Genomic DNA, 13,098 nt, shown 5'->3' with positions numbered 1-13,098 from the left:
CTCCCACTAGGGGAACAAAATATCCTAGATCTGGTATTCACAAATATGGGAGAGTGCTAATCCCCAGTGAGATGTCCTCACTGATAAGACCAGATCACAAGGTGGTACATCCATATAAACAACTGCATAGAAACAACAGTACTAGACTGAAATAATCCCAGGTCAAACCACAAAAACAAGTCACCCTGGTGGACCCCTGTTACTAGGTTGTACAACAAAAGAAAGAAAATCCTGTCAAGAAGCAAGACAGAATGTGCACAACAGAGCAAAAAGTCCTTTATTTGTCTAAACAAGTGAATCAGGGAAATAGTGAAGTCACTGAATGCAGACTTTGAGATAAAAAAAGCCCAGTGGCCTAATGGATATGGCATCAGCCTTTGGAGCTGGGGATTGTGGGTTCAAGTCCCACCTAGGTTGATGATTCATTGCCTTTAAAAATTGAAAGAACTGAGTTGGCTAATGCACTGTGCTGTAGTTGACAGGGGCCCAGATTTGAGATGTGGCAGGGGTGCCTATTTCTAGGCTTGTAAGGGCCACAGGGCCAATAGCCTACTAACCTGGTATGATCCTAAATAGCCTCAAAGATAACCATAAGGCATTTTTCAGTTATGTCTGCAATCTTAAGTGCACCACCCAACAATGTGTGGAATTAGTTATAGATGGCATCACCTATACTCAGCTAGAAGATACAGTAAGTCTGCTGGCCAACAAATTTGGCTCAATCATCACCCCTGTTCTTACCCAAGAAATACACTCCACTGCCAATTTTCACCAAAGAACAGGTTGTCACTACATTCTTTAAAGCTAAACACACAGCTCGAATGGGGCCTGACAATATACCAGGTTGCCTCTTAAATAAGGACTTTTCAGGCCCATCAGGATGTCTATTTAACCACATCCTCTGGACTGGCTTTGCCCTGATAGAGTGGTGGAAAGCAACAGTTATCCCTCTGCAAGAAGAGGGACCATCTACTGACCCAGGAAATTACAGACATACATTTGACTAGTCTTATATGTAAGGTCACAAAGAATAATCATGGACATGATAAATAATGACATAAGAAACCCAAGAAATGTATAGTTATCCCCTTTGGGAAAAAACATGTACCCATGAATTACCATATAGGTGGCAGTACACTAAACACTGAAAGTGTGATAAGAGACTTAGGGACACAGGTGGACAGTGGTCTCACCTTTGATAACCACATCACCACAACAGTCAGGAAATCCTTCTATGTGGCACACCTCATCATTAAGGACTTTTCATCCAGAAAAAAGCAGGTAATTGTCCTACTGTACTCATCCCTCATTAGACCAATTATAGAATAAAATGCCCCATTTGGTATGTACCTCTCAAGACATCTGCAACAACTGGAAAGGCCGCAGAAATACCTCACTGAAAGAATCACAAGCCTAAAGCAGATGCCCTATGCTGACTGTCTAAAAAAACTCCACCTATACTCTGTCGCATATCATCTACTCAGAAGTGATCTCTGCTTAACATACAAGGCCATGTCAAACCCAGAGCTGTTGGACATGCTACACTTAATGAAATCCCAATACCTCAGAGACACATGCTCCAGGGATCTAAACCTTGTCATCACAATGAACAAAACATGCTGGAGGGATAGATTCCTGACCCAGAGACTCCCCAGACTCTAGAATAGACTGCCCATACATGTCAAGCAGAGTGCCTCTTTGGCCCTCTTCAAAAGGAACCTTGATGATTGGATAGGAGATAGGAAATTCATCCTGGGGATCACAGCAGTCACCCTGCTAGACAGGGGTCCAGGAAAGTAAATACTGTGGGAAGAAATAGCCATGGAATTGTTATGGCTAGGCTTGTATAGGCCCTAGGGCCGATAGCCTAGTACCAACCTATGAAACACTGTCAAGGGCAGATCATGCCTACTGAATTTGGTGGATTTCTTTGAGAAAGTCACTAAGGCCATGGATGAGGGTAAAACAGTAAATATTGTTTACCTCAACTTGGCCAAGGCATTTGACACAATTCCCCACTCAGGTATTATAAATAAACTCACAAAACTGGGTATGAATCCTTACATCACCAGATGGATAGCCAAATGACTCATGGACAGAACATGTGGTTAAAGTGGGTGAATCCAGATCCAGCAAGAGGCAGGGCTTAATGTTGGGACCTCTCCTATTCAGAATACACTTATCTGAAGTCAAGGATAATGTACAAGGCTTCTGGATAACAAAGTTTGATAATGACTGCAAGCTGGGGGCAATCACTGAATCCCCCAGTGATGTAGATATCCTTCAAGAGGGTCTAGATCAGAAAAATGATTGGGGCCAGCACCATGGCCTAAAATTAAATGCGAAAAAATGCATTATCATACCCTTTGGGAGGTCAAATACACCTGCAAATTACAACATCAATAGCACATCCAAAAAGTAGACCCAGAGGTGAGGGATCTAGGTACACAGATAGACAGTAGCTTAAGCTTTAACTGCCATGTGTCCATAGTGGTATGGAAGTCTTTCTATGTGACACAACTTATATGTAAAGGTATGGCATCCAGATCCAAGGAAATTATATTCCCGCTGTATTCAGCCCTCATTAGACCAATAATTGAGTACAATGCGCCGTTTGACAGGTACTAGACTAGGCACTTACAGCAGCCGGAGTGGCCTCAGAGGTTTCTCACTAAGAAAATACAGGGCATAAACATGGCTTATGCAGACAGACTAAAAGCCCTATCCATTTACTCTGTGGGCTACCAACTATTAAAGGGTGACCTATGCCTGACCAACAAGGCACTCACAAATCCAGCCCTGGTGGAGCTGCTACACATCTGCAAGTCAGTCAGCATGAGTTTCACCTGATCTAGTGACTTAAACTCAGCCAGTGACTCAAACAAACCATGCTAGAGAGACAGATATGTGTCTCAGAGATTGCCCCTTCTTTAGAACAGGCTTCCAATTCATGTTAAGCAAAGAACTTCCCTGGCCCTCTTCAAATGCAGTTTGGATCAATATATGGGATATCTCAAATTCACACCTGGGGTATCACCTATGTCCCTCATGGCCAGGGGCAGTCTGTAAGATATTCAAGGTATAAGCACAAAATCCATGTCATCTTCTTGCCCCTAGGGGCCATATATTGGCTAAAATCAGGTCATATTGGCTAGGTTTGTAAGGGCTCTATGAATCTATGAATATAAGGACTTAGTTTGACACCTCTGGTTAGAAGGCCATGAGGAATGATTAGATCAGTTGATTGTGGGAGAGAAGGTCAAGCAGAGTGCCATATCAAGACTCTAGAACCAAGAGTGTACCATATGGCATGTTCATGTTGTTACATGCCATATGGCATACTGTAGCTAATATATTGCTATTAAAGCTATATACTCATATGTAACACTTGTTATGTTGTAATTCAATCTTAAAACATTGATTTTTTTGTTTGCTCTTTAGAATGCCTGTTGTTTCATTAGGTAATCATATGAGAACATTACTTTAAATCACTGATGAGTTCTGATCAACAGAACATAAGTCACGGGTTCATCAAAGATCACAATCAGCAAAACACAAAAACATCTAACTGAAGTGACTGCAAACGTAAACAAATGTGCAACATCTGAGATCATGTAAACCAACTAAAAACTAAGTTTTTACATCGGGGGGGGTGGACACCCCAGGAAATTAAATATACTAACTCTATGGTCGCACAACTGCAGAGAAAGCAGAAAATTCCTTAACTATAATACAGATGAGTTCTAATGAATTAGCTCAGGCAAAGACAAACATTTCTACAGCATCCAACACATTGTACAGGTTTTCCACAAAAATATAGACTTCAGACTTTATCTTTGATAAAGGAAAACAATTCCATAAATAATCCTGTGAAGTAGAAAATACTGGCATATAGTTGTCATATATTGGGAAGCAACAGAAATTAAATAGCCAACACTAGCTTCACTTTAACATAAATGCAAACAATGTAACATACGAAGTAACATGATAGACTGTTTTAGTTTCCAGATCCTGCTAGCTTTCAGGTCTCTTTTGGTGTGGTTTGTATAGTGAAACAACAGTTCTTTGAAGAAGGGAGACCATTATATTCTCAGTCCCTTTATAAGCAGTCACCAAACTTAGAAACAATTTTTCAGGCACACCCCCGGCAGCAGTATTTTTTTCCTGTACAGACAAACCTCACTATTACAAATTCAATCAGGACAAACAGGAACCTTGATAAGCTTTCTTCGCTGGTTGCACTTCTCTCACATTCTCAGAGCTTTCTACCTCTTCCTCTTCTAATCCGCTGGTCTCTAAGACAAGAGGCTGAACCATCTGCTTCCTTTTTTTTTTTTATAGAACATAAGTCACACCCACAGACTGCAGGTTTGTTGTTTGGTCCAAATGCAGCACTATTTCTCTATCCAGGAATACACCTTCTCCATTCATACCCGGGGGCACTATATCCTGTAACGCCACATAGCTTAGACCTGGGGGTATAAGTGCAAGCACAGAGCAGCCATATTGTGGTCAATCAGTTTGGTGGCTGTGGTGGGCTACCTCTCAGACATCCATCACCTTGTTATTATCAACTCCTGGTTCCTGTTTCAACTGAAACTTTGCTGCAGATTCCATTGAAAACCACAACCTTTTGAGTCAAAGTATTTTTGGCTGAAACCATGACTTCCATAACATTTATCACTGCAACCTTCAGTGCAGGAACCATGGCAGGAACTACAGTATACTCAATTTCCACTTTGATAAGGATAACTTCTACCTTGATAGGTAACATGGACTCCTTCCTTTCCAATTGCAAGTTACATGTCTCTGAAACTTCAGGAATACTACTGACACTGACATTTTTTCTTTAAACTTTTGTTTTTCACTTTGTCTTTGATTCAAATATTATCATGGAATAGTGATTCATATGAAAATTAAAGTGTTTCTTTTACTTTTTCATGATCCATAATCTTTAACCTACCTTTAATTCATGTATAACAAAGTTCTGTAGTCTACACCATCTGACACTTCTTATTACATAGCTCTTTGTTCACAGTCTTCAGCTTCTTTGTTCCAGACAAAGTTATTTGTGCTCTCTTGACTTTGCATTAACCAGCACTCATCCACAGGAGAAAGTGGGGCATTTTTACTTTTATTATGCAACTCTGTTATTTGTTTAATTTTTGCCAGTTGGTCACAGCTACACACTTTCTATAAAGGGATCTTTACTTGCACTCTACAAAGTATGCATTTGTTGCCAGTGATCTTTTTTTTCCCCTCATTGTCTGTGTGCTCTCCCTTTATATCCTCACTTTCACTAGCTTTTATTTTACTTTGTGATTTATTTTCCTTTTGCAGACTGTGATACGTGTTTATAATTTCATGCACGCCATTTTCAAGGATCTGTATCATAGCTATTAGGTTGCTTTTGAGATACAGAGGCTAGCTTTTGCATACACGTCTGTATGTATTAGTCAGTTGCTTAATCTATTTCATGTTTAAGCTTAGATAATTATTTTTTCCATTTACTAATCTTTTCTTGTATAGACATACAACTATCTATTCTGCAATTTTTGAATATTTTTTCCATCTTAACAAGTTGTCAGCACACTGACAACTTATTACAATTTGATCTCTACTTTTTGGTGCCATAGGATTTGACCCCTGCACCTGCATGCCTGAAAACTGTTCCTTTATCAATTGAGCCAAACCACCTGCAGGACTCTAGTCAGATTCTTTCCTTAGTTCATTCATAGCAGAATCTGAGCTACGAAAAGCAGATTCTTTTAGAATTCCATTGCTGTTCGGTTACATATTAGCTCATTCTTTGCAGAGAGGTTTTATTTTGCTATTCCACTTAGACATTGCAAGTTATTTTAGCATTGTGAGCAGACACTCAGCTCACCTATTGTACAAATATGTTTCATTTGCGTTTTCAGTTCCTATATGTTAGAGACAAATTTACTAATATTCTGGGCTGTAGTATTCATCAGTGCTTTATTCAGTCACCAGAAATGTTCATGTTTATCAGCTCATGGTATCCAGAACTACTTTCACTATCAGCATTATGTTGAGCAGCAAGCCAGATTTTCTGCTTTCTGAGTTCACCTTCAGCAACAGGCTCTCCAACTCTTGCTCATTTTCAGTCATCACAATGGCATCAACTGCATATCTAAGGCAGTTAATAATGTTCACAGCAGCTTTGATTCCAGGATTTGATTCATCTAGCCAAGCATTTCACATTACATATTCTTCACATATATTTATAAGCAGGGTGGCAACAATATGCCTTGACACAACACTACCTTCCCAATCTAGAACTAGTCAGTTATTCCATGTTTGGTTCTAACCGAGGATTCTTGTTCTGTATACAGATTTCTCAGGAAGCAAGTAGCATGCACCCAGTATCCCCATGTCTCTACGAACTTGTCACAATTTATGTTCAGGATAGCCAAAGGCTTTAGGGTAGTTAATAAAACAGAAGTAAATATTTTTTCTGGAATTTCCTTACTTTCTCCATTACCCAGCAGATGTTGGCAATTTGATCTGTGGTATGCCTGTCCCTTCTAAAATCAACTTGCACATCATATTGCTGCCATCTAGCTTACAGGGATCTTATTTATTTATTACTTACATTTGTTAACCGGGTAGTGTCTGACTGGGCAGGTAGCCTGTTTTCAGTGGAGACCCAGGGAGAAAAGCTCCAGTACAGTAACAATAAGTTAGGAAAACAAGTAGTCATGACACAAATATTAACAACAATGCAATTAACAACATTACTAAGAAACAAATAGTTGTGAACCATATAGCATAACTTATTACATACAATATACTTAACACACAGACCTAAAATATAAACAGCTTTCAGTGCTTGTAGAGTTGCGTCTTAAAACTGTTGGTAAAACCATTTATGCTGGCCTTCTATCCAATGACTCCTCTACTAAAATTATGGATGCTTTCAGTGGTCATTACTTCAGCATAAACAAATCTTGCACCATAGCGTTCACAGTTAAAGTATACCTTCTACCCTACCATAGAAGGACCTAAGTACAGCTTATGTCAACGTTTCCTTTCCAAATTCAGAAACTCATCTCTGTTCCAAACTTGGCAGATACTGCTTCTCATTGTTTTATCCTCAAATAACATAAGACTGTGGCTTATGACAGTGTTTACCTGCTGTCCATCCAAATAAATCAAGCAATCCATTAGGGAAGTCTGTGTTCCATCTGTATAGAAATGCTTCATCATTGTCTTCTTACATCATTTTTTATTTATATTGTTTATCCTTTGTTGGTTGGATTAGTCCCACTAGACTATCCTCTTTTCAGGCGAGACCCAAGGTGGAACTTATACTTCTAGGTGAAATTTGACCAGAGCATCAGGGAACTTCCTCAACATTTTTTGACTGGTACCATCGGATCTTTTGAATCCACCTGAGTTACCACCAACTCAAGCAGATGGGGCCTCAATTTAATGTCTAAGCCAAAGGATGGTACTTTCTAAACTGCAGTGTCAGCAATTCATCTACCAGGTGTGGGAAGAGAACCCAAAGCCTTCTGCACCAAAGGTAAGAGTGCTACTTGTTGCATCACTGATAAAGGAGTTAATTCTGTGGAAATAAATTTTTAACTAAACTTCCTACTCTTTTCTTTAGCAGAATTGCTAGACCACTGCATATGGTTACAACTTGTGACCTTTCTTAGTTTAAATGATCTTTTAAACAGTACCCTGCATGGCTTTTGGTAATGGCATGGCAATGAAATGGTTCACTTTATGTTTGTACACTTTATGTGCATGAAACCCAACTCAGGTGAAATGATTGGTCTAGTACTTTTCAAAATATTTTGACATGGTCATTCACAGCATACTCCTCTCCTACTTCGAGTAAGTTGGCATGTACCACTTGTCCTTGAAGTGGCTCAAAAGTTATTTCAGCAGACACACTCAGGTAACACCAGGAAGGTACTGCTTTGCTTTCAAAACCAAACACTGGAGTTACACAAAGTTTTGCACTTGGCCCCAGCTATTTACAGTTTTTGTCAACTATAAGGCCATGCATACTGGTCTATGAAAATGAATACAATATGCAAATGACTCTGGTCTGCTCTGGGTCTGCTATCCAGACACATATCAGATTTTTTAGCCTTCACATATATCCAAGAACCAAAACCATGTAATTTTCCCCTTCATATATTGAAGGTAAAACATAAATACTAGGCATGCTGTATAGAGTGTTTTAACAGATCAAACCAGATACATCATTACAAGGGAATAGTTACTCTCCAAATTAGATTAACCTCCCATCCTCTCAGCTCTCAAACTCTAACACATAAATTGTGAGATTTGCAACTAACTTGTCTAACTCAACCCATCACAAAATTCTTACAAAAATGAATTGAGTTTATTTCAAACACTACCTTCTCTCGCTACAACTTATAAAAGCATATTGTATCCTTTATAAACCTTATAGATACTCTGACAGTAAACGTGTGATGTAGTGGTATAAGCTGATGCACCCCCTTAGATCAGAATTGAAAGATGTAACCTAAATATTAAAGCAAAATAAATTATCAGTGGCGACTGTGCTTTCTCCTCTTGACGTGCTTAAATAGTATAACAAACTCCCAGGCAGACTACTTCAAAATCACACTTTAAACTGCATTAAAACGTTATTTCATTTCTTGTCGAGGTTGTAATTCTTCTACTGCAGTCATGTAATGCGCTTCTCTTTACTTCCCTTCTCCAAGACAGACTTTTTTTCAAGCTATAATTGAGTCTATTCTGTAGATCATCGAAGATGTACTAGTCCAGTCTCTCTCTCTCTGTCTGGTTTTCCCTGACTTAATCTTTACATAACCCTCATTCTCCACATCTGCGCCTCAGTCTGTACCATAAACAATGTTTATATTCCAAAACTGTTCATTCTTATTACTATTTGCCTCCAACTGCATCTTCACTTTCTCAGCATAGTATTGACTCTTGTTTTATGTGCACATCCTTTCTGCCACAAACTCTTTTATCAATACTGTAGGTTTCTAAGCTAATTGCTTAGTACCGTAAGCCATTACCCTCAGTCTGTACCATAAACAATGTTTATATTCCAAAACTGTTCATTCTTATTACTATTTGCCTCCAACTGCATCTTCACTTTCTCAGCATAGTATTGACTCTTGTTTTATGTGCACATCCTTTCTGCCACAAACTCTTTTATCAATACTGTAGGTTTCTAAGCTAATTGCTTAGTACCGTAAGCCATTACTCTAGCATGACTTGGACAGTGATCTATCCCCAGTCCGCTATCTGCTGCATGCTCTTTCATGTTTATGCCACAGACTGTAAGTGTAATGATGTAGCAAAAGAACATATGATTTACATGTTAATCATTTTTCAGATTTAGATATTTTAGAAATTTAGATTTCAGAATAAGATTTAGTGCTGAAATATTATTAATATTTGAGAAGCTTTTCTTCATTGACCTTCCCTCAGAATTGGGCCTGGCCAGTCAGATTTTCCCAGGCAGCAACAGCAATAAAGATTGTGTCAGAACACATAACACACACAGGTAAGTAACTAATCAGAATAATTAAGGAGACAAAATTGGGTGAATGTACTAGACAGTTAAATAAGGGTTTAGGGTACGGAACAGTAAAAAGAATAATGAATCCGTATAAAAACATAAAAACTTTGCTTAATATTCACAAATGGCTGAGCAATTATTTACCTAAAAACAAACTATTCTCCAAATCAAATAAAATACATATTTGAGCCTTACTGCCTATCAGCAATAGATACCTGTGCCATAAAACCAAGCTGCATAGTTATACATAATTACTGTTTTTTTGAGATTTCTCATTCTATGTGGCCAAGATGTACCATGCCATACTATTCACCCCCTCAATCTGCATGATGTTATACTTATCAAGAATGTGCTACATGCATTGCTGTCTGCAACACATTGCAGGACTATCCTGTAGGATGAATTACAATACTTTAGCTGAAGTAGTTAGTTGACAAATACACAATTTGTTGGGTTTGCATCCATGTCCTTAGTTGCTTCTCCTTTGCATGCAGACACTAGCATACTCTGCCTCTCAGTTTGGAGCAGAGGTTTATGATTACTGCTATCATGCATATACCTAGAAGCAGTGCTGGGGTTGTTTCCCAAATTCTTTGTTTGCTCACTAAGTACTAATGGAACCTTCAAACACTGGACCCATTTCACTGTGGATTCATAACGGGTAGGTCATGCTTACTCAACCAGGTGGTCTTTTCTCAAAAGGTCACCAAAGCAATGGATGAAGGAAAAATGGTACACACTGCAAACCTCAACCCGAGCAAAGCTTTTGACGCAATCCCCCACTCTGGCATAGTAAAAAAGCTAAATAAACTAGGAATAACCCCCTAAATCACCTTTGCCAGCTGACTCACAGACAGGATGCAGGAAATCAAAATAGGGAAATTTACCTCCACAAAGAGACCAGTCACCAGTGGCGTTCCCCATGGTTCTGTGCTATGACCTCTCATATTTGGCATTTACTTCTCTATGTAAAAGCCAACACTAAAGGGCTCTGGCTGACAAAGTTTGCAGATGACTGCAAGGTAGGAGCAGTCATTGAATCTCTAAATGTCTTAGCCATCCTGCAGGAAGGTCCATCCTAAATAAATAAATGATTGGTTCTAAAATCAGGGACTGAAACTAAAAGCCACAAAATGCATTATTGTATCTTTAGGAAGTCAATTATGCTGAGGAACTATCTTAAACAGAACATGCTCAGTGACACATTACTTGGTACTGCCCTCTTTGTGCTCTTTGATGCTGTGCTGCCAAAATGTAATGTAATTTTACATATTGTTGCCATAACATCCAATTACATAGTACAATTTCTATTTTCCCAGAAGCAGCTGTGCAGTGTGAATAAATGGAAAAAAATAGAATGTGTGTTTCAACCAGGTAAAGCACTAGTCCATGTGGACACATTTCCTATTCAGCCTTAAGGTACTGGCTGATTATCTGACTTGCTCAGGGTTAATTATGTTCATATGTTCATAGGTAAGTACTAGGCCAACTGCCCTTGTGGGCTATTTTAAGCATAGCCAGTTTCCCTTTTGATGCTTGAGTTAACCTATCCCATTTGGTGTTAGACTGGTCTTACCCATCCCATGGTCAATAATTATATATCATCCTTAATGACGTTAACTCGGATTATACTAGAGATAATATGAGGGGACTCATGCATGGTATACCTGTGTCCATCAGTAGTACAGGGGGTAGTCCTGGGGTAAATTATCTGTTTCCCATCCATAGACCCAAGTTGCTGTTGAATATGGAGAGGGATGAGCTTTGTTTTAAGTGGATGAAGAGTCTATTCCAGAAAAGAGGTTTCCTCTGCAAGATATACCTGTCCCTCCAAATCATGCTGCTGATGTTGCAGAAGAGGTTTAGATCCCTAGACCAAGTATTTCTGATGCCATTTCACTTGCTGATTGTGCAGCAAATCCATCAGAATTGGGTCAGAGGATGCCTTTTATGATGGACACAGGTCACCTGTTAGCGGTCTGTAGGATACCGAGTATAGTGACAAGGCTTTGAGTCTGTCCATCTAGAAAATATTATTTAGGCCCTTTAGTATGGTATCGCTGTGGCAGTTCTAGTTGTTGCATGTGACTGGAAAGATACATGCCAAATGGGGCATTATAATCAATGATTTGCTTAATGAGGGCTGAGTGTAGAGAAACTGTGACATCCCTAAAACGAGATGCAGTCCCTTGGTTTATAAGCTGTGCAATATAGAAGGACTATTGGACAGTGCAGTGGTGCAGCAGTAGTGTTGTCGCCTCACAGCAAGAGGTTATCCAGTTCAATTCTCAGCTGGGGTGCCTTCTGTGTGGAGTCTGCATGTCTTCTCTATGTTTATGTGGGTTTCCTCCTGGTACTCCGGTTTTCTCCCACGTTACAAAGACATGCATCTGGAGCATTTCTCCCCAGGCCTCCGCTGAAAACTGGATTTGTTCCAAGTCTGACTTTCCCGATTAACAAATGTTAAATAAAAAAAAAATAAATAAAATAGTAGAAATCAAAGGCAACTGATGTGTTCATATGGGCAGCACAGTGAATCTATATGGCAGATTATGGAAAACTGTCCACTCACATGTGGCACTCCTGTTATTCAACTTCTACAGAGGTCATGTCATGCATTGTAATATTCTAATTACTATCCTACAGATACTACAATAATACACTGTCAGCCTCCAGGTGGAAGACTTGTGTACCATACAAAGGTAGATTTATCAACAATCAGGCATTAGTCTTGCAACAGACTGGCTGTCAATCATATGAAGGTATACAGATGTGCTGCTGCACTGTTGTCAACATTACTCAATGTAATTCGGTGCAGTGAAAATTCCACAGCATGAGCTCATGTGCACAGTCATCTGAACACTGTGGATTCATAAGCTATACAGCGTTACTCTTACAGTACAACATCTGAGCTTTGTGGATGCACATGCTACACACTATTACTCTTCCATAGCAACACCTGAGAGTTGTGGAAACATGTACTTTACAGTATTACTCTTACAGTGCAACATCTGAGCAGTACTACTCTTACAGTGAAACAGCTAAGCACTTCAGATGCATATGTTGCACGGTATTACTTACAGTGCAATGCCTATGCACTTTGGATGCATGCGTTACACAGTGTTGCTCTTACAGTGCAACATCTATGTACTTTGGATGTATGTGTTACACAGTGTTACTCTTACAGTGCAACATCTCAGACCTGTGGATTTATGTGTCACTCAGTATTACTCTTACAGTGCAACATCTGAGAAATGTGGATTTATATGCCACTCAGTATTACTCTTACAGTGCAACATCTATGCACTTTGGATGCATGTGTTGCACTGTATTACTCTTACAGTGCAATATCTGAACACTGTGGATGCATATGCCACTCAGTATTACACTTACAGTGCAACATCTGAGCACTGTGGATACAAATTCTGCACAGTACTACTCTTATAGTGCAACATCTAAGAAATGTGGATGCATATGCCACTCAGTATTACTCTTGCAGTGTACTATCTACTCACTCTGGATGCACATGTTACACAGTA

At 39.3% G+C, this 13,098-nt stretch overlaps 1 non-coding gene across 1 annotated transcript; it reads left to right on the top strand.

Annotated features, from left to right (window-relative positions):
- The first annotated feature begins 344 nt into the window (after positions 1-344).
- Positions 345-417, top strand: TRNAQ-UUG. Its single transcript has one exon. It is a non-coding gene; the product is annotated as a tRNA-Gln (tRNA).
- The last annotated feature ends 12,681 nt before the right edge of the window (positions 418-13,098 follow it).

Source organism: Protopterus annectens, chromosome 3.part1, assembly GCF_019279795.1.
Source record: "Protopterus annectens isolate FY-2018-M chromosome 3.part1, PAN1.0, whole genome shotgun sequence".
In the NCBI taxonomy this organism is placed as follows: Eukaryota; Metazoa; Chordata; order Ceratodontiformes; family Protopteridae; genus Protopterus; species Protopterus annectens.
This window is presented reverse-complemented; position numbering and strand designations above follow the sequence as displayed.